The sequence below is a fragment of the Hemiscyllium ocellatum genome, chromosome 18, assembly GCF_020745735.1.
Source record: "Hemiscyllium ocellatum isolate sHemOce1 chromosome 18, sHemOce1.pat.X.cur, whole genome shotgun sequence".
Taxonomy (NCBI): Eukaryota; Metazoa; Chordata; class Chondrichthyes; order Orectolobiformes; family Hemiscylliidae; genus Hemiscyllium; species Hemiscyllium ocellatum.
This window is the reverse complement of record NC_083418.1, coordinates 40619134-40637362: the sequence shown is the minus strand read 5'-3', so window position 1 is coordinate 40637362 and position 18229 is coordinate 40619134. Positions and strand designations below refer to the sequence as shown.

The following is an 18229-nucleotide window of genomic DNA, read 5'->3' as shown; positions in this document are numbered from 1 at the left end:
CATAACACCCAAATTAAGATGAGTCAACTATATCTCCTGTACAAAATGAGACTACTAATCACATTATCATCCATTTTGGACTCCCACTCTTTTCTGATCACAAAGTCTTTGTTGGTGTATGACAGTGACAAGGAAACTGCAATGGCCTTACCACAGGCCAATCAGCCAAACTTCTCATTCTACTCATTGTTCAGTGGCTCTCTCTCCTCTTTCATTAACAAATGCAATAACTGCACATGGACTGCTAAACATTTTTTTTCACAACCTCCCAAACATCATCCTGTTTATACACATGCACATTCTGAATTTCTTAGAGATCAGTAATGGGAAATCTTTGCTAATTTCTCTCTCCCACCATCTGGAGAATTGAGGCCAATGTTTATGCTATCTAACATGGTAGACTTACACCATCACAAATTTGGAATATCCTTCTTTGCATGACTCAATAAAAACTGACTCACTTAATTAGTCAAAACTTTTTGAGGTGACCTTCTCCATTCACTGGTCTCCCTTTATAGATCATTATTTTGTTCAAGAAACACATTTGCAGCCTAAAGGTTGAATCACATTTAGTGAAAAGAAGTTCATACAATTCTGATACAGACTAGGTATTCAAGTTTAAAAAAATGGAAACATGATAATCATGTAATAACAAGATGAGACAAGTGAAGAGGGCACTCAGTAGAGTGTACATCTGCATAACAATATGTTAACTGAGTTTTATTACAATTATGCAGTTTTTACATATAGGACTGTCAAGGAAAAAGTTATAATGCTGAAACTTTTATTCACAGCTTCCATCTGATGAATTTTCAGACAAATCCAGATCTAACAACCTGCTCTGAAAAGTCTACTTACATTTTTACAGCTGGGACAAATTTCACACAATTGTTGAGACAGCCCACAGCAATCAACAATGTTCTATATAAACTAACAATACCATTATAACAAAAGTATCAATTTGCCTAGCTTCAATATTATCAAAACTTTTAAATAAAATTCAGGATTTAGATCCTCAAAAATTAACAAATTCTTTGCTGGAGCATAGCCTCAGTGTGAACCAAGTTCTGTTGAAGTCTGGCCATAAGACATGTGGTTTACAGACCAACAAACTGTTAAACAAACTAACATAGGACAAAATATTACCTCCACCCAACTTCAATGGAATAGGCATCTAACATATATAATTCTCCTATACAGATCCTACAAATAAAATGGGATTAGATAGATATAATTTAGTTCCTTTGTTGCTTGCACTCGTATGCATTTTTTGATTTTCTGCTCCATTATTCCATACTTTCCTAATTAAGATTCAAATATCCTAAGAACAGGAAGAGTGCAAGTGACTCAGAAAACTTAAAGTTTTCAAGGCTGCATGATGAAAGAGATTGGACTTATGTGGCATGACAAAGAACAATTTAATTTAATTGCCAAATTACGAAATGAAGCGCTGGAATTTTTTTGGACGCGGCTTTCTCTATAGTGGATTTGGATTGCATTCATGTTCACTTAAAGATCTTAGTATGATTTTTTTAAACGGAGAATTTATTTGACGTACACAACAGCTTACAGGCGTTGAAAATTTCACCACATCACAAACAAAGTCTGCTTTGAAGGGAATTTAAAATTCATTCTTAAAGGAAACATGTCCACAAGATCTAACACAAAATGAGTTGCATTTTCCTCAGTTAATAGAACATTAATGAATTATTAATATACACGATTCCTAAGAGTTAGTTTTCATTGGCAGGTCATTAATTAGAGACAGTTCTCTGGTTACTTCATAATAAGAGGAATTTGAATTTCACCACCAAAGTGTTATGCTACACAAAATTAAGGGGAATTTTGGGGTTGATCGTGCTAGGATTTGCACGGGAAGCAAGAGTCTTGGCACAATTCTTGGTTTTTAATTAGCTTTCGGTACTAGCCATCATGCACACATTTTGATATTGGAATGTAAATGGCTGGGGGAGGGTGAAAATACAAACATAAATACAAGCAAAGCAAAGTTTGAACAGTTTATGATCCCTGCACTTTGCTCCATTGTTGCTCTTGAAGATAAATTTGAAAACTTCTACAAGAGACAATTTTAGCTTTTTATGCATTTAATGGAAAATGCACTTTAGTCGAAAGAACAGAGGCATGAACTATTTTCTAAATGGGAAGAAGATTCAGAAATCTGAAGCGCAGAGATTTGGGAGTTCTAGTCCAGGATTCTCTCAAAGTAAACTAGCAGGTTCAGTCAGTAGTTAGGAAGGCAAATGCAATGATGGCATTTAGTACGAGAGGGTTTGAATATAAAAGCAGGGATGTACTTCTGAGGCTCTGTAAGACTCTGGTCAGGCAACATTTGGAATATTGTGCACAGTTTTGGGCCCCATATCTCAGGAAGGATGTACTAGCCCTGGAGCAGGTTCAGTCGAGGTTCACAGGAATAGTCCTAGGAATGAAAGGCTTAACATCTTAGGAACGTTTGAGGACTTTGGGTCTATATTCGATGGAGTTTAGAAGGATGGATGTGGGAGGGTCTAATTGAAACATACAGAATACTGAATGGCCTGGACAGAGTAGATGTTGGGAAGACGTTTCCATTGGTTTCAGACACTTGGATCCTTAGAGTAAAGGGAAGCCCTTTTAGAACGGAACGAAGGAGAACTTCCAAGACCAGAGAGTGGTGAATCTATGGAATTCATTGCCACAGAAGGCTGTGGAGGCCGGGTCATTGAGTATTTTTAAGATGCAGATAGATAGGTTCTTGATTGTCAAGGGGATTAAGGATTACAGGAAGAAAGCGGAAGAATGAGGTTGAGAAACTAATCAGCCATGATTGAATGGCAGAGCAGACTTGATGGGCTAAATGGCCTAATTTCTGCTCCTGTGTCTTATGGTCTTAAAATCAATCTTGATTAGATCAAATAATTGTATTGGCTAGTTAAAGGAAATTTAAAAAAAATACACTGGCTATTTCAGTTTCTGAGCACAGTCTGATCCAGTTTATAGATTCTAACTGAGCAATGTTGCATCGAATATTAAGACTGTCATTTTCTCTTTCTCAGGACTAGACGTTGGGAGTGGGAATGTCAGATTTGCTGGCCCCACCACCAAGAGAGCTTATTGTACTCTACACCTAGGATCTTGTTAAAAGCTGACTTTCGGTAGGCCTCAACAATGTTATCCCAGCTTCCCAGAAGCTGTCAGTCAGTTATAGGATAGGTAAGTCCTTAAGACCAGTGATCAGAGCCTACTCTTCAGGGGATCCAACCATGAGAGGTTAGGTCACTTTCCTTTGCTTCATATGGGTTGTGGGAGGAAGGCTTTCAGAGGCTACCACTCTTTTCTCCAAAATTTGGCTTCTCGTATCCTGTTGGGGCAAATGGAGTCATTTCCACCTCCTCTTACAAAAGCGACAGGTAGGTTGCCCTTTTTACACAGTTGGGAAAAAAGTTACCTTTCACGTTTGACAGAAGGGCAGATATTTGGAGAAATGACAAGCTGATGCCTTGAGGTGACCGCTAAATTGACCAGCATATGGACTTATTGTTGATGAATTGAGCAAAACATTCTCACTTTAGATTAGGTTAGATTAGATTCCCTACAGTGTAGAAACAGGCCCTTTGGTCCAACCAGTCCACACCGACCCTCCGGAGAGTAACCCACCCAGACCTATTTCCCTCTGACTAATGCACCTAACACGATGGGCAATTTAGCATGGCCAATTCACCTCCTGACACGCACATCTTTGGATTGTGCGAGGAAAGTGGAACAAACCCATGCAGACATGGGGAGAATGTGCAAACTCCACAAAGTCAGGCACCTGAGGCTGTAAACGAACCTGGGGCCCTGGTGCTGTGGGGCAACATTACCCACCACTGAGCCACCGTGCTGCCTTAGAACTTCATTGTTGAGGAGGCAAGAGTGGCCAACTCATATAATTGTCTCCCCACCTTGCCACCTCAGGGAGGGGAAAACTGAAGCCTCATGTTCTGTTCTGATGGCTGAAACAGAACAGGGAAAAAAAAAATCCAAACTTAGAAGAGGTTTTCAAGCTTAAATGCTTATAATTTAGATAATAAGCCTTTTTATTAGCATTCCAGCTGTGGTAGAAAAGGAAGAATTTGAGATTACTTTACCAGTGAAGACTTTAAATATACACTGAAGTAAAAAGTCAATTCAAGGGTGCTCATTGTTTGGTTTTAAATCAGTGTTCAACCTCCAATCTATCACATCTGCTAAATCTGAACTGCAATGAATGTTACATGGGCCTGGCCAGGAACAGGCAAATCAGGGTAGTACACAGGTTGTAGGAGCAGACAAAATGATACTAATGGGCACACTGTGAATCTTGCAAATTTCACTGAGTTTTGCCAGGGAATCAATTTACCAATCATTGTTCTTAAACAAACCACTGAAGACTGTACAAGAAAAGTGTCACAATTGCTTGGTTGTTTTTATTTGTATGTTTCTCTTGGGTTCACAGAAAGACTTTAGCCTGATAGTGACCTAAATCAAGTAATTAGAGAATATATAACCATCTTTTTGTAGTATTTCAAAAGTAAAGCTATATCACCATTACACAATGTTCCCCATCCATGTTCCACAATGTCACAACCCTCAGCAATGTCCAGTGATTCAGATAAAATACATGTTCTCCCATCCATCAGGACCTCACCAACATCCTTCAACACAGCTTCAAGTGCACAAACCCTCTTAGACTTCCAACTTCAACCTTCAACATTGCTCTTTCAGTCCTGAGGCTTGGAACACAAAGTTTACAAGAAACTATCAACATCTCATGGAAGACTCACTGCGGACGATTCATAAACAGCTAAAGCTGCATTCTGCACATACCTTGGTACAATGGTAAAAATAAGAATTCCCCAGTGTTAGACTCAATTGACTCAGAAAGCTCATGGAAGAAATGAACAATCGCAATAACTGAATCACAAATTCAAAGAAGGCATTACAGTCACATACTCCACTGCTGGTGAAACAATCATCAGGTTCTATTACTGTAATGTAAAGGTGTAGGCATTGCTCTACATTAGCTAATGCAGGAAGGAGGTAGGGGCAGGAGAGAGACAGAGAGAAAGAGCTCAATAGAGAGAAAGAACGAACGAACGAAAGAAAAAAAGTGAAAGCAGAATGAAAAAGCAAGTGAGAGAGAGAGAGAGAGACAGAGACAGAGACAAAGAGAGAGAGAAAAAGACAGAGAGGGAGAAAGAGAGAGGGAGCGAAAGAGACAGAACAAGACACAAAAAGACAGAGAGAAAGAGAGAGAGAGAGAGAGAGAGAGAAGAGAAAAAGACAGAGAGAAAGAGAATGAGAATAAGAAAGAGTGAGAGAAAGAGAGAATGTGAGAGAGAGAAAAAAGAGAGCGGGAGCAAGAAAGAGAGCAAAAGAGAGAGAGAGAAAAGGAAAGGGAGAGAAAGAGAGAGCGAAAGAGAGAGGAAGATAAGAGAGGGAGGAAAAGAGATAGTGAAAGAAAGCCAAAAAGACAGCATGAAACGGGGGGGGGGGGGGGGGGAGAGAAAGAGAGAGAGAGAGAGAGAAAGTGAGAGAGAGTGTGAGTGGGAAAGAAAGGGGATGAAAAAGAGAGTGCCAAAGAGATAGAGTGAAACAGAGAGAAAGAGAACAAGAAAGAGAGAGCAAAAGAGAGCGAGCGAAAGAGAGAGAAAGAAATAAAGATAAAATGTGAAAGAGAATGACAAAGAGAGAGAAAGAGAAAAAAAAGAGCTAAAAGGAGTGAGTATGAAAGAGTGAAAAAGAGACACAAAGAGATAGAGAGAGAAAGTTTGCGAGAGCGAAAGCACGAGAGGGAGCAAAAGCGAGCCAAAAAAAAGGTGAGACAGAAAGCGAGAGAGCGAAAAAGAGGAGACAGAGAGAGAGAGAGCGCGTGCGCACGTGGGGGAGACAGCAGGGGAGAGAGCGCGGGGAAGAGAGAACCGGGAGAGGATCAGAGGCAGAGACAGAGAAAGAGTGAGTGAAAGAGAGAGAGAGAAAGAAAGAGAAATAAAAAGAGAGCAAAAGAGAGAGATAGAGAGCGAGCGCGAAAGGGAGAGAGAGAGAAAGACAGAGAGAAAGCAAAAGAGAAAAGGAAGGACAAAGAGAGAAAAAGGGAGTGAGACAGAAAGGGAGAGTGAGAGACAGAAAGCGAGAGTGAGAGACAGAAAGCAAGAGAGAGAGAGAAAGAGAGTGAAAGAGAGAGATAGAGAGTGAGCGCAAAAGAGACAAAGAAAGATAGAGAGAGAAAAATGGAAAAGAGAAAGTGAAATAGAGTGCGAAAGAGAGACAGCGCGAAAGAGAGACAGCGCAAAAGAGAGAGAGCAGAAGTAACAAAGAGGATTGATGAAGGCAGAGCCGTACATGTGATCAAAATGGACTTCAGTAAAGTGTTCGACAAGGTTCCCCACGGCAGACTGATTAGCGAGGTTAGATCTCATGGAATACAGGGAGAAGTAGCCATTTGGATACAGAACTGGTTCAAAGGTAGAAGAGAGAGGGTCATGGTGGAGGGTTGCTTTTCAGACTGGAGTCTGTGACCAGTGGAGTGCCACAAAGATCGGTGCTGGGTCCTCTACTTTTTGTCATTTACATCGATAATTTGGATGCAAGCATAAGAGGTACAGTTATTAAGTTTGCAGATGACACCAAAATCGGAGGTGTAGTGGACTGCGAAGAGGGTTACCTCAAATTACAACAGGATCTTGACCAGATGAGCCAAAGGGTTGAGAAGTGGCAGATGGAGATTAATTCAGATAAATACGAAAGCATTTTGGGAAAGCAAATTTTAGCAGGACTTATACACTTAATGGTAAGGTACCAGGGAGTGTGGCTGAACAAAGAGACCTTGGAGTGCAGGTTCACAGCTCCTTGAAAGTGGAGTCATAGGTAGATAGGATAGTGGAGGCGGCATTTGGTACGCTTCTTTTATTGGTCAGAGTATTGAGTACAGGAGTTGGGAAGTCACGTTGCAGCTGTACAGGACATTGGTTAGGCCACTGTTGGAATATTGCGTGCAATTCTGGTCTCCTTCCTATCGGAAAGATGTTGTGAAACTTGAAAGGGTTCAGAAAAGATTTACAAGAATGTTGCCAGGGTTGGAAGATTTGAGCTATAGGGAGCAGCTGAACAGGCTGGGGCTGTTTTCCCTGGAGCATCAGAGGCTGAGGGGTGGCCTTATAGAGGTTTACAAAATTATGAGGGGCATGGATAGGATAAATAGACAGAGTCTTTTCCCTGGGGTCAGGGAGTCCAGAACTAGAGAGCATAGGTTTAGGGTGAGAGGGGAAAGATATAAAAGAAACCTAAGGGACAACCATTTCACACAGAGGGTGATACGTGCATGGAATGAGCTGCCAGAGGAACTGGTGGAGGCTAGTACAATTGCAACTTTTAAGAGGCATTTGATGGGTATATGAATAGGAAGGGTTTGGAGGGATATGGGCCGGGTGCTGGCAGGTGGGACTAGATTGGGTTGGGATATCCAGTCGGCATGAACGGGTTGGACCGAAGGGTTTGTTTCCGTGCTGTACATGTCTATGACTCTATGAAAGAGAGCCAAAAAGCAAGGGAGTGAGACAGAAAGCGAGAGAAAGAGAGAAAGAAAGAGGGAGAAAGTAAGAGAGAAAGAAAGAGGGAGAAAGTGAGAGAGAAAGAAAGAGGGAAAGAGAAGGAGAAAAAGAGACAGAAAGAGAAAAAAGAGAAAGGGAAAAGAGAAAAAGAGAGCAAGAAAGGGAAAGAAAAAGAGAAAGAGAAAAAGAGAGACAGAACAAGAGAAAAAGAGAGAAAAAGAAATAAGAGAGCGTGAACGAGAGAGATAGAGCGTGAGCGCAAGAGAGTGTGAAAAAGAGAAAGTGAGAGAAAAAAAGACAAAGCGAGAGAGTGGAAGCGAGAGTGAGACAGAAAGCACCAGAGAGCGAGAGAGAGAAAGAAAGATAAAGAGAGTGAAAGAGAAAGAGCGAGAGAGAGAGAAAGAGAGATAGAGAAAAAGAGAGAGAAAGAGAAATAAAAAGAGAGAGTGAAAGAAAGAGAGAGAGAGAGTGCAAATAAGAAATAGAGAGAAAGAGAAAGAGAGGGGGGAGGAGAAAAGAGAGGGGGGAAAGAGAGAGGGGGGGAAAGGGGGGGGAAGGGAGAGGGGGAAAGGGAGAGGGGGGAAAGGGAGAGGGGGGAAAGGGAGAGGGGGGGAAGGGAGAGGGGGGGAAAGGGAGAGGGGGGGAAAGAGAGAGGGGGGAAAGAGAGAGGGGGGAAAGAGAGAGGGGGGGAGAGAGAGGGGGGGGGGAGAGAGAGGGGGGAGAGAGAGAGAGAGGGGGAGAGAGAGAGAGGGGGAGAGAGAGAGGGGGAAAGAGAGAGGGGGGAAAGAGAGAGGGGGGAAAGGGGGGGGAGAGAGGGGGGAGGAGAGAGGGGGGAGGAGAGAGGGGGGAGAGAGAGAGGGGGAGAGAGAGAGGGGGAGAGAGAGAGGGGGGAGAGAGAGAGGGGGGAAAGAGAGAGGGGGGAAAGAGAGAGGGGGGAGAGAGAGAGAGGGGGAGAGAGAGAGAGGGGGAGAGAGAGAGGGGGAAAGAGAGAGGGGGGAAAGAGAGAGAGGGGAGGAGAGAGGGGGAGGAGAGAGGGGGGAGAGAGAGAGCGCAAAAGAGAGAGTGAGGGTAATAACAGAGAAAGAGGGGAACACAGAGAGACAGAGAGAGAGAAAAAAAGAGAAAGACAAAGAGAGAGCGAAAGAAGAGAGCAAGAAAGCAAGTGAAAAAGAGAGTGAAAGAGAGAGAGAGAGAGAGAAATAACAAACGATAGAAAGCCAGAAAGTGATAAAGGGGGGGTGGGGAGAGAGAGAGAGCGAGAGAGAGCGAGAGCGAGAGAGCAAGAAAGAGAGAGACAGAGGGAAAGAGAGAGAGAAAAAGCAAGAGAGAGAGAGAGGAAGAGAGGAACAGAAAGAGAAAGAGAGGAAGAGAAACAGAGAGAGAACAAGAGAGAAAGAAAGAAAAGAAAGAAAAGAGAGAAAGAGAAAGAGAAAAAGAGAGACAGAACAAGAGAAAAAGAAATAAGAGAGCGTGAACGAGAGAGATAGAGCATGAGCGCAAGAGAGTGTGAAAGAGAGACAGAAAGACATTTAGAGGTTTCCAATTTTTATCTTAACTCATTAACATCAAACCTTCATAAGTTACCCAAGCATGATTTTCAAGTTGGTATTACTTTTCCCAAAACTTAATGCATTGAACGGGCAATGACATGTATAAAAATGGGCCCAAATTCTGATGGCACAGCTCAGGTCACGACTTTTAACTCATTGTAAATTGAAGGACTAGCTGATTTAAATATAGATGGAAGCACAGGGTCTATCTCGAGCCTTATAGCTCAAGGATCCTGCTGTAAGAGAGGTACGCTGGATGAGCTTCACTCAGATGGAGCACTGACAACAACCTCAAAGCAACCAGACAGATGGCAGGGGTCATAGCGAAAACCTTGTTGTCAATATCTAAGAATAATTTAAAACTCATGTAGCAATTTGTTACATCTTGACAATTCAGACTACTCATTGCATCCAAGAAGCATACGTTGTGTGTGTGTGTGTGTGTGTGTGAGAGATAGAGAGAGAGAGAGTGTGAGTGAGTGAGTGAGTGAGTGAGTGAGAGAGAGAGAGAGAGAGTGAGTGAGTGAGTGAGTGAGTGAGTGAGTGAGAGAGAGAGAGAGAGATCATTGTGAGAGTATGATGGCAACCATGTTAAGGTATGCAAAATCCAACTAATACGGCCCCTGTTGTTCAATGAGAACGGAGATGTACAACTGGTATGTCTTCACGTTGCCATCCTTTCCAGCCAGCTCCCTCAGACACCTTTTGTCTTGAGAAACTTATGATCACACAATGCAGCCAATATCCTCAGACTGATGTCAGCTAGACTTCTGGTGTGAATGGTAAAATTCTCAAGATGCACTTTCCCATCCATCATTGTGCAATTTGGATATTCGTATAATGAGGAAATCATCTGCATGACTGCCAATTATGCAAACACCTGGTACAACCAATATTTCCAGTGACCTGCTACAGACCCTCCTGCTTGTTGTGGTCAAGACCAGTTTCTCCCTATCCACCCGATCCAGACTTGATCTTGGACATCACTATCAAATCTCCTCTTAGTCTCCTCCTCTCCTTGAAAACCAACCCAAGAATCTCCAATCAATCCAATTTTCTGAAGTTCCTCATCCCTGGAGCCAGTTTCATTCTGCTTTTCTCTCAGAGGTCATCATTCCTTTTCTAAAAACAAGATGTTCCAGTTGAGGCTGAACCAGAGTTTCATATGGGTTTGTCATTACTCAATTGCTTTTGCCATAGGCCTCCGAATAATTCCAGAGATGTAGAGGAAAGGGTAGCAAAGATGATTTTCAATAGGAGTGAGAGGGGCAGGGTAGTTGTCATGGGGAACTTCAACTCTCCAAATATTGACTGGGAACACTACAGTATGAGTACTATAGATGGGTCAGTTTTTGTCCCGTGTGTGCAGATGACTTCCTGACACACTATGTAGACAGGCCAACAAGGGGCAAAACCACATTAGATTTGGCACTGGGTAATGAGCCCGGCCAGGTGTTAGACTTGGAAGTAGGTGAGCACTTTGGTGATAGCGATCACAATTTTGTTATGTTTACTTTAGTGATAGAAAGCGATAGGAGTATACCACTGGGCAAGAGTTACAGCTGGGGAAAAGGCAATTACGATGCAATTAGGCAAGATTTAGGAAGCATAGGATGGGGAAGGAAACTGCAGGGGATAGGCACATTAGAAATGTGGAGCTTATTCAAGGAAAAGCTCCTGTGTGTCCTAGATAAGTACGTACCTGTCAGGCAGGGAGGAAGCTGTAGAGTATGGGAGCTGTGGTTTACAAAGGAAGTGGAATCTCTGGTCAAGAGGAAGAAGGCGGCTTATGTTAGGATGAGGTGTGAAGGCTCCGTTAGGGCGCTTGAGGGTTACAAGGTAGCCAGGAAAGACCTAAAGAGAAAGCTCAGAAGAGCCAGGAGGAGACATGAAAAGTTGTTGGCGGATAGGATCAGGTTTTCTATAGGTATTTAAGGAATAAAAGAATGACAAGAGTGAGTTTAGAGCCAATCAAGGATAATAGTGGGAAGTTGTGTGTGGAGTCAGAGGAGATAGGGGAAGCACTAAATGGATATTTTTCGACAGTATTCACTCTAGAAAACAACAATGCTGTCGAGGAGATTACTGAGATACAGGCTACTAGACTAGGTGGGATTGAGGTTCACAAGGAGGAGGTATTAGAAATCCTGCAAAGTGTGAAAACAGATAAGCCCCCTGGGCCGGATGGGATTTATCCGAGGATCCTCTGTGAAGCCAGGGAGAAGATTGCCGAGCCTTTGGCATTGATCTTTAAATCGTCATTGTCTACAGGAATAGTGCCAGAAGACTGGAGGATAGCAAATGTGGTTCCCCTGTTTAAGAAGGGGAGTAGAGACAATCCTGGTAATTATAGAGCAGTGTGCTCTACTTCAGTTGTTGGTTAAGTGTTGGAAAAGGTTAAAGAGATAGGATTTATAATCATCTAGAAAATAATAATTTGATTAGGGATAGTCAGCATGGTTTTGTGAAGGATAGGTCGTGCCTCACAAACCTTATTGAGTTCTTTGAGAAGAACTCAAAGATTCCCCACAGTAGGCTATTGTACAAAATGCGGAGGAATGGGATTGTGGGAGAGATAGCAGTTTGGATCAGTAATCGGCTTGCTGAAAGAAGACAGAGGGTGGTGGTTGATGGGAAATGTTCATCCTGGAGTCCAGTTACCAGTGGCGTAGCGCAAGGGTCGGTGTTGGGTCCACTGCTGTTTGCCATTTTTATAAATGACCTGGATGAGGGTGTAGAAGGATGAGTTAGTAAATTTGCAGATGACACTAAGGTCGGTGGAGTTGTGGATAGTGACGAAGGATGCTGTAGGTTACAGAGAGACATAGATAAGCTGCAGAGCTGGGCTGAGAGGTGGCAAATGGAGTTTAATGTGGACAAGCGTGAGGTGATTCACTTTGGTCGGAGTAACCGGAATGCAAAGTACTGGGCTAATGGTAAGATTCTTGGTAGTGTAGATGAGCAGAGAGATCTCGGTGTCCAGGTACACAGATCCTTGAAAGTTGCCACACAGGTTGACAGGGTTGTTAAGAAGGCACACAGTGTTTTAGCTTTTATTAATAGAGGGATCAAGTTCCGGAACCACGAGGTTATGCTACAGCTGTACAAAACTCTGGTGCGGCCACGCTTGGAGTATTGTGTACTGTTCTGGTCACCGCATTAGAAGATGGATGTGGAAGCTTTTGAAAGGGTGCAGAGGAGATTTACTAGGACGTTGTCAGGTATGGAGGGAAGGCCTTACGAGGAAAGGGTGAGGGATTTGAGGCTGTTTTCGTTGGAGAGAAGAAGGTTGAGAGGTGACTTAATAGAGACATATAAGATAATCAGAGGATTAGATAGGACGGATAGGGAGAGCCTTTTTCCCAGAATGGTGATGGCGAGCATGAGGAGGCATAGCTTTAAATTGAGGGGTGATAGATTTAGGACAGATGTCAAAGGTAGTTTCTTTACTCAGAGTAGTCAGGGTATGGAATGTTTTGCCTGCAACGGTAGTAGATTCACCAACTTTAACTACATTTAAGTCGTCATTGGACAAGCATATGGGCGGACATGGAATAGTGTAGGTTAGATGGGCTTAAGATCTGTATGACAGGTCGCTGCAACATCGAGGGCCGAAGGGCCTGTACTGCGCTGTAATGTTCTATGTTGTAGTCGTGGGTTTGTCTAAGAAGTGTTGAGTTGTTGTATTGCATCTCGTAGATGGTACACATTGCTGTTGTGCAGTATTGGTGGTGGAGGGAGTGAATGTTGGTGAACATGGCACCAGTCAAGTGTGCTGCCTTATCCTGGATTGTGTCAAGGTTCATTAGCGTTATTGGAGCTGCACTCATCCAAACAAGTGGAGAGTACTTCAGCCGCCTTCTGGCTTGTATCAGGTAGATGACAGGAGTCAGGAGGTAAGTTACTCGGTAAGATACCTAGCCTGTGGCCTGCTTTTGTAGCCACATTACCTACATGTCTAATCCAGTTCAGCTGCTGAGTATAGGATAGTAAGAGTCACTGAGTGTTTAGCAGTTCTCAATAAGCAGGGCTTCTGCCTCAACAATGCTTGATTGTGGAGGATGGCACATCACTGATCTGTTAAGTGTTTGAGGGCATAAGATTAGATTAGACTTAGTGTGGAAACAGGCCCTTCGGCCCAACAAGTCCACACCGACCCGCCGAAGCGCAACCCACCCATACCCCTACATTTACCCCTTACCTAACACTACGGGCAATTTAGCACAGCCAATTCACCTAACCTGCACATCTTTGGACTGTGGGAGGAAACCGGAGCACCCGGAGGAAACCCACGCAGACACGGGGAGAACGTGCAAACTCCACACAGTCTGTCGCCTGAGTCGGGAATTGAACCCAGGTCTCAGGCACTGTGAGGCAGCAGTGCTAACCACTGTGCCACCGTGCCGCCCATTAAGATGTAGCAAGCTTTCTTGGAAAGTGGCAACATGGGGTCTTACAGGTTCTCCAACCAAGGATCAAGACCCCCACTGTCTTCACAAGATTCTGACCTTTTGTTTGGTTTCTCTCTCTGGACCTGCTGTGCATTTGCAGCATCAGGCATTTTAATTTTAAATTTCCAGCATCTACAGTATTTCACTTTTGTCTCTGAAATACCTGGTTATTGCTGATTGGGTGTGCTTGGGAATGCAAACGTGCAGTTGAATTTCTTGTATTACAGTCATGACTGTATATCGTGAAATACATTAATGAGTCCAAAGTACTTCAGGATGATCTTAGGTTATGAATGATGTCACAAGGAAATGCAAACTTTTTTTTCAAATAAGCTCAAGATAATTCAAAATGTGGTGAGTTTAAGTGAAAAGCTAATTTAGAATTTATAAATTAACTAAATGCTCTTAATATTGAAGCATTACGAAACATTTGTTGAATGATTTAACATTTGCTGCTTAAGTTTAGCTGATTTATTTTAACAACTAGAAACACAGCAAATTCTGTTGCGGTTATTTTTTTTAGAGGTTCTGGAGGAGGAAAATGATTGTGGAAGAGGAAATTAGCCATGTTGTTCCAGGAAAATGTAAAGGTATTTAAGCTGGTGCCAGTGGGTCTTGTTATGTTATATATTTTCATTGCTACTGAAGTAGAAACTACAAGCTAGAGAAGGCATTCGGTAAGCTGAAAGGAATGCTGAGTACGTAACCAATACAAAATATGCACTTGAAATGCAGGACTGCTGGTAACTCATGCATCTGACAGTCCATTCTGATTCTCTGTATTTGTTTCTCTACAGATTTTTAAGATTGTTGTACTTGTTTCTTCTTCACACTTCTTCAGGTTTACAGACATGACCTCTGTGGGGCACACCAGCACATTCACAGCAATTTGATTAAAGTTACTTTGAACCCTATTGCTCTGAGTCATTCTTAAATCAACAAGCTCGCCTGCAGGAACCACAGGGCCTTGATGAATGATTCCAACAGCAATCCTGCCACACTGGTAGTTATACTAGTCAAACGAGCTATTTATTTTTTCCAAGAGGTGAACTCCTATTTTTCAACATGTCATAAAAAACTAAATTACTGGGTAGCAACATGAAAAGATAATAAACAATTTTTGCAAAGGTTTTTTTTCCCCATACGTCATATTAATTTTTTGTAACCGGGTGTGGGCAATAAAAGGTACAAAGAAAACAACTTATACCCTCTGGCACATACCTTTGAAAATACCACAAACAAACAAGTATGGAACTTGCAAATTTGTGCCATCATGGACATTATCTTAAATTACCTTTTCTTCAGTGTTACATCTATGAATGTTGCAATCTCCTCACCTAGTTAAAGAAACAATGCCAGCTGTTCTCCATAACACACTTCAAATTCTGAAAGCTACCATTTTGTACATGTCAAGCATGGAGACCCTCCAGAATCCTTGCTGTAGCAGACGTCAGGGGAACTGCCTGGAAAACTGAAGTTTCCGCTGAGGTGCTTCCTGCGCTAGCAACCCTCTGAACATATTCATTTAAATCAGAGAACCTGGAGGGTTCCACTGCAGTTAAGTAATTATTTACATAGCAAAATTAGGCTATTAAATACTCGTCAAACTCAATTATAGGTATTCAACTGACCCCCAAATTACCATAAACAACCCACCAAGCACTTCCCCCAGACCCTGACACACACTCTATGCCCAAGATGCAACTCCTCCCCCGCCCCCCCACTATCAGACCTCACACCCAACAGAACTCCTAATCAAGACAATACTAAAGGCCTGGCACTCCAACCACAACGTCAAAAACAAATGCATAGATCTAGATGCCATCTATCAACCCCTCAGAAAATGAACAGGAAATTACATCACCACAATCCCCAGGAACCCCATCCAGGAGAAAGATATAAATAGAAAGCAGGAGACAACAGCTTCGCTTCACTTGGAGGTCGCCACTGATGATGTTACCTAGCCATGTAATGAAACATCTGGATATTAAACCTACAGCCTAAACTTCAACCTGAGCTAAAAATCTTCACAAACCTTGCAAGACAATACTCCCTTCCCAGCTAGCACCTTTCACCCTACTCCCCTATCCAGCCCACACTCTAACCTCATATCTATCTCACGTTTGTACTTTTCACAGGCATGGGTAAAATGGCTGGGACGCTGGACCTTTAACTCATGGAATATGTTGAGTGACTGCTGTGAGAAAGGGAGGTGATTGTATTCCCCGACTATCATGCACTATGAGGGATCCGTCAGACTTAAATTACAGCTCTGCATTTCTGAAAGAGCCCGAGTCAGAATTCCCGGTCAGAGATGTAGAGCTCTCTCGATGTTTAAAAAGAGCAGAGTGGCAATCTCAGTGTAGTCACCATGGCTCAGTAAATCTGGGACAAGATATCCAGACTCAGCAGCTGTTTATTTCCAATTCAGAAAAAGGTAAGTTTGCTGTTCTTTAGATTTTTAAAAATAAAATGATATATATCACTTCCCTTGAGATTGGAAAAAGCAGGAAGGTAAGAAAGCCAACTTCTGGCCCCAGAATCAGTAAAGATATTTAGTATTTAACCGTCGTCTCAAGTGTAATGTCCAAACAACTCAATGCTTTTATGGGGCAGGAGTATGTATTAGGGTACAGTACATGTTTTATCCTTTGCACATTGTTGCAAAGTGAGCATATTTTAAGGCTTTTTCAGCTCTCAACTTAGGTTTAGCACATTTTATTGTTCGTAAATCTCATTCCCTTCAATCTTATTCACCTTTATTTTGTTGAAAAATCTAGAGATTCTGTGGTTTCATTTAAATCCATTTCACTGATGCTCCCCGTAAATTAAGATAAAAAAAATCAGATGGAGATAGAAAAATTACAAAATAACCAACGACAGCCGGATTCTGAAGCCATAATTCCAAACTCAAGCTGTGTCCCCAACACATTTAACTCAGGAAACAAGTACTGTGACTGAGCAGAGACATAGCAAATGCAGCAGATGTTCTACAAAAGCTGCTATAAGAAACCCCACTGAGTCTGTATATTTCCGAGTCATGACATGTTGACATTTAACCCCATTAGCATCAGGCATTTTGGTACCTAATAGAATCTGACATTTTGGAGTCAATGTTTCACAGAGCATCAGGAAGACATCTTACAAAGAAAGCAATGGTACAACACCATTAATAGTCGCAGGATTGAAGCCTTTACCGCACCGATCTCAAAGGAAAAAAGCTGCGAGAAATGGTTCTTCCTTTGAGATTTTTTCAATCACAACAGGATTACTTTTCTATATTTTACCTATACTGGTGATCCAATATTGTGAAGGCCATTTATATTGTGCAGCAAAATTCGGACTGCTGGAAGAACTGCAAACAAAAAAACTGTGCCAGCAAGATTTTTCTCAAAGTTATATTGAAAAGCAAGTAGTTTTGGATCAAGATCCCAATCTAAGACAGGAGTTGTCACCTGACAGTGACATCATTTGACAATTGGCCAATTAATGGCTAGATGTGAAAAACACTGTCCAGTTAAGGATATCAGCCAGGCTAGAGAGACAATAGAAGCACGTTTGAAAATTTTGGAAAGAACAAATTACCACAATTGCTGGACAATAATTGTAGAAAGTCTGCAAGGCTGCTTGCTGAGTGACATCACACAAAAACTGCAATTTCATTAGTTGGTAATGGTTGCTCATTTGACTATTTACCTTTCAGATTGAAGGTAAATAGGAGAAATATTTACTGATTAGAAACTAACAGGGAGAGTTTTAAAACAAATGAAGAACTAAATTAATAGTACAGAAATGCAGGGCCAAGTAATGTGTTGTACTTGCATGATGTGGGAGCTTGTGAACCCCACTGTCGTACATAGTGACCCTATCTGTAGCAAGTGTTGGTTGTTTGAGGAACTCCGGCCCAGATTTAATGAAATGGAGTCAGAGCTCCAAACACTGCAGCACATCAGGGAAGGGGAAAAGATTTCTGGACAGTGTTTCAGGAGACAGACACCCTCCTTAGATTATCTACCTAGAATTCAGTCAGTGGTCAGGGACAGGAGGGTGTGACTATGAGCAAGACAGGTAAAGGATCCAGGAGGTAATACTAAAAGAGGTCAATCCCTGAGCTTGTCTGACAGGTTTGAGATTCTGGCTCCCTGTGTAGTTGAGAGTGAGGCTGTGGGGAGAATGAACAAATTAACCATAGCACCATAGTACAGGGAGCCCTTCAAGAGTGGGGAGAAAAGAGAAATGTAGCTGTAATCTGGTAGAGTACATTCAGGGAATAGACACTGTTACCTATAGCCTTCAGTACTCCCAATCCTGGTTGTGTTACCTGCCTAGTGCCCAGGTTCAGGATATACCATCTGAGTTGCAGAGGAACTTGGAGTGGGAGGGGAAAGATCTAGTCATTACGGTCCATGTAGATACCAATGACAAAAGAGGTTCTGCTGAGGGAACATGAGCAGTTAGAGACAAAAGTAAAAAGAACCAAAAAAGTAAAAATCTCCAGATTGCCACATGACCCACAAGCAAATTGGTACAGAGTCAAGAAGATTAAAAAGGCAACCACGTAGCTCAACGATGGTGTGGGAGAAATTGGTTTGAGTTCATGGGACACTGGCACCAGTACTGGGGAAGGAGAGCGCTTTTCTGCTGGGATAGACTCCAC

At 42.4% G+C, this 18229-nt stretch overlaps 1 protein-coding gene across 1 annotated transcript in view; it reads right to left on the bottom strand.

Annotated features, from left to right (window-relative positions):
• LOC132824426 (low-density lipoprotein receptor-related protein 5-like) overlaps positions 1-18229 on the bottom strand; it is a 207830-nt gene that overhangs the window by 111615 nt on the left and 77986 nt on the right. The window lies entirely within an intron of this gene.